Genomic DNA, 4,621 nt, shown 5'->3' on the forward strand with positions numbered 1-4,621 from the left:
CGGCTCCGCCCCCTGACCCGGAAGCGCTCCTCGCGGGCGGGTCCAGCCAATCCCAGGGCTCGGCTTCGGGTTTCCCAGGCTCAGGAACAAAGGTTCCGAGACCCACCCTGCCGGGAACCGGGTCTGAGCCGCAGGCCGGGCGGCGGTGTGGACAGCGCAGTGGTTATAGACAGACGGTCGTGTCTGACGCTCCAGGGCCCCGGGTTCGATCCCTCACACCGGCATGAACCAGAGCTGAGCAGTGCTTCAGAAAAATTAACAACAAGGGGCCGGGTGGTGGCGCCCCTGGTGGAGCGCACACGTTACACCGCTCGAGGACCCGGGTTCGAGCCCCCGGCTCCCACCTGCTGGGGGAAAAGCTTTGCAAGTGGTCAAGCTGTGCTGCAGCTGTCTCTCTCCCTCTCTGTCTCCTCCTCCCTCTCCATTTCTGGCTGTCTCTATCCAATAAATAAAGCTAATAAAAAAATAAAAATAACATTTCTTTTTTTTCCTTTTTTAATTTCTTTATTGGGGAATTAATGTTTTACATTCGACAGTAAATACAATAGTTTGTACATGCATAACATTCCCCAGTTTCCCATTTAACAATACAACCCCCACTAGGTCCTCTGAATCCCTCTTGGACCTGTATTCTCCCCTCTACCCACCCACCCCAGAGTCTTTTACTTTGGTGCAATACGCCAATTCCAGTTCAGGTTCTACTTGTGTTTGCTCTTCTGATCTTGTTTTTCAACTTTGGCCTGAGAGTGAGCTCATCCCATATTCATCCTTCTGTTTCTGACTTATTTCACTCAACATGATTTTTTCAAGGTCCATCCAAGATCGGCTGAAAACGGTGAAGTCACCATTTTTTACAGCTGAGTAGTATTCCATTGTGTATATATACCACAGCTTGCTCAGCCACTCATCTGTTGTTGGACACCTGGGTGGCTTCCAGGTTTTGGCTATTACAAATTGTGCTGCCAAGAACATATGTGTACACAGATCTTTTTGGATGGGTGTGTTGGGTTCCTTAGGATCTATCCCTCCCCAGGAGAGGAATTGCAGGTCCATTTCTAGCCTTCTGAGAGTTCTCCAGACTGTTCTCCACAGAGGTTGGACCCATTGACATTCCCACCAGCAGTGCAGGAGGGTTCCTTTGACCCCACACCCTCTCCAGCATTTGCTGCTGTTACCTTTTCTGATGTGTGACATTCTCACAGGAGTGAAGTGATATCTCATTGTTGTCTTTATTTGCATTTCTCTGACAATCAGAGACTTGGAGCATTTTTTCATGTGTTTCTTGGCCTTTTGGATCTCTTCTGTGGTGACTATTCTGTCCATGTCCTCCCCCCATTTTTGGATGGGGTTATTTGTTGTCTTGTTGTTGGGTCTGGCAAGCTCTTTATATATTTTGGTAATTAACCTCTTATCTGACGTATGGCATGTAAAGATCTTCTCCCATTCTGTGAGGGGTCTCTTGGTTTGGGTAGTGGTTTCTTTTGCTGTTCAGAAGCTTCTTAATTTGATGTAGTCCCATAGGTTTATATTTGCCTTAGTCTTCTTTGTAATTGGATTCATTTCTTTGAAGATGTTCTTAAAATGTATGGGGAAAAGAGTTCTGCCAATATTTTCCTCTAAGTATCTGATAGTGTGTGGTCTAACATCCAAGTCCTTGATCCACTTGGAATTTACTTTTGTATTTGGTGAAGTATAGTGGTTCAGTTTAATTCTTCTGCATGTTTCAACCCATTTGTTGAAGAGACTCTGCTTTCCCCATTTAATAGTCTGGGCACCTTTGTCAAAGATTAAATGTCCATAGGTGTGGGGGCTTCTTCTGGGCTCTGAATTCTATTCCACTGGTCAGTGTGTCTATTCATGTTCCAGTACCAAGCAGTTTTGATGACAATGGCCCTATAATACAGTTTGAGATCTGGCAGTGTGATGCCTCCAGTTCTGTTATTTTTTTTCAAGGTTGTTTTGGTAATTCAAGGTCTTTTCTGGTTCCAGATAAACATTTGTAGCATTTGTTCTATTCTTCTAAAAAATGTGCTTGGGATTTTGATGGGGATAGCATTAAATTTGTAGATGGTTCTGAGTAGTATATTCATTTTGATGATGCTAATTCTTCCAACCCATGAACATGGAATATCTTTCCATTTCTTTATGTCTATTTCAATTTCCTTGAGTAGTGACTCATAATTTTCAGTATACAAGTCTTTCACTTCTTTGGTTAGGTTTACTCCTGCCAGGTTAGCCTGAGGGTGCTTCTTCCCCGTGGGTGCTCTCTGGGTTGGAGAGAACTCAGCTGGAGCCAACCTAGGCTACAGCTTACTCAGCGACATGGGAGAGGAACCAGGAACTCTCGTGGCTGAGTGGGAACACAATGCCATGCTGGCTATATTGGGCTGCATTTATTATATCTTCTGAAGCAGAAGTGTTAGGTCAGAAGAGGATATACGTAGGAGAGTGGGTGGAGAGAAGGGAAACATAGCAAGCTTGCTTCTAACCAGTGGGGATTAAACCAATGCCCTGCAGGCAGGGCAGATCTCAGGCAAAAGAATGATTTTATGTAAATAGACCACAGCATCAAGTAATGGAGCAGGGGGGAGCTGGCGTAATGCCCAACACACTCCTAGATATTTTATTGTTTTTGTTGCTATAGTAAAAGGAATTGATTTCTGGATTTCAATTTCTTCTAACTTAGTGTTTGCATAGAGGAATGCCACTGACTTTTGAATGTTAATTTTGTAGCCTGACACCTTACTGTATTGCCTGATGATATACAAAAGTTTTTTGCTGGATTCCTTAGGTTTTTCTATGTATACTATCATATCATCTGCAAATAGGGGGAGTTTCACTTCTTCTCTTCCAATCTGTATCCCTTTAATTCCTTGCTCCTGCATGATTGCTATGGCAAGAACTTCCAACAGTATGTTGAATAGTAATGGTGATAGTGGGCAGCCCTGTATGGGGGGCTTTTAGGTGGACTCTTGTCATGGTTCATTTCTCCAATATTTCTTCTTGTTGGTTTAACCATTATATATATATATATATATATATATATATATATATATATATATATATATATTGTTATGAGTTCCCTCTCTCAGTACTTTTCAAATTACCCATCACTATTGCCCGGATTGACTTGTGTCTAAGTAAGGTAATTAAAGGGTTCACAGTGGTGGAAGTTAACAGTTGTTTCAATAGTATTTCAATCCCTGAGTTGGAGTTCAGTTGCTTTAAAGCCTCTTTTGTGCTTTTTCTTCTCTGTAGGCTATGGGAGCCTGAGGGCTTTTAAACTATAAGTAGGCTTCTTAGCTTAATCACTGACTCCTGACCAAGAGATAAGGCAGGGTGTGGCAGAGATAATCCAGTGGTTATGCAAAGAGACTCTCACAGTCCCACCACTATGCCACCGAGGTATAGGTCTTCTCCAGAGTTTCCTCTTTAGATCTCTGTCCCCTGGTGTCCCTCCCTGCCACTGCTCCAGATTCTGAGGGCAGTAGCAATGGAGACTCAGAGTTGCACTTGGTGAGTCTCCTCCTCCCTTCAGCCGTCCCTTGTTGGTGAAACAGACTGGAGGTGGTGTCTCAACTGGTAAACTGCCGGACTGTTACCAGCCACTTAATCTCTCCCCAGGCTCCTCTCTGACCACCAGCCACATGTGTTTGCTCTCACCAGTGATTTGGTGGGTTCCTGAAGTCGTTCTAGTCCTATCTTGTTTTGGTCGTAGGTGGTCTCCTTTGGTATTCCTAGTTGATCCCCCCCCCTTTTTTTTTTTTTTAAAGATTTTATTTATTTATGAGAAAGATAAGAGAAAGAACCAGACATCACTCTGGCACATGTGCTGCCAGGGATCGAACTCAGGACCTCATGCTTGAGAGTCCAAAGTCCCAGACCACTGATGATTTACTTCTGTCATCATGTCAGGTGCTGAAACTCTTAGTTTTCAAAAATGTTCAGTGGCATGGGTACAGTGATTTGTCATTGGTTGTGGGGGGGTGGGAGCAATGTAGTTGGTCGTATCTGTTTCCTGGGAATAATGGGACTATAAAGTAAAGGGAAAACCAATAGGTCAACCCTTGTGTGACTTTGCATGTGATTGCTTTGTGTAGATGATGCTTCACTTAAGTGCTTAAATAAATATGTGGCTTGAGGATATTTCTAGAACCTTGAGGAGAAAAGACTGACCTTCACATTCATTGCTAGAATTGTTGGAAACATTTCAAACTCATGAAAAAAAAGTGGATTATCTTGACTGAATTATCATAGGCTTTGTATATTAAATGATCTTTGTTTATAAAATGAGTTTTGCATTGTTTAAAAATACTTTTACCTGACTCTTTGTCTATCTTTAAGTTATAAACATATCACTATGTTCTGGGACTTGTTAGGGTAGAGAGAAAGAAAATCATGTGTATGCCAGTGAATTCCTTTTACTTACTTTGGGGTGACTTTATGCCTAAAGAAGCATGCTATAACAATTTAAGATATTCTTTCCCGACTATCCTGTCTCCCTATCAGTATGGAAAATCAGCCTCGCTGTAGTTTATGAGTGGTCAAGTTAGTGGCTGACACAGAATAACCAAACAGCGTCCTCCTTATCAGTACTTTTTGGCTGAAGCTATGTCAAGGT

Source organism: Erinaceus europaeus, chromosome 17, assembly GCF_950295315.1.
Source record: "Erinaceus europaeus chromosome 17, mEriEur2.1, whole genome shotgun sequence".
Taxonomy (NCBI): domain Eukaryota; kingdom Metazoa; phylum Chordata; class Mammalia; order Eulipotyphla; family Erinaceidae; genus Erinaceus; species Erinaceus europaeus.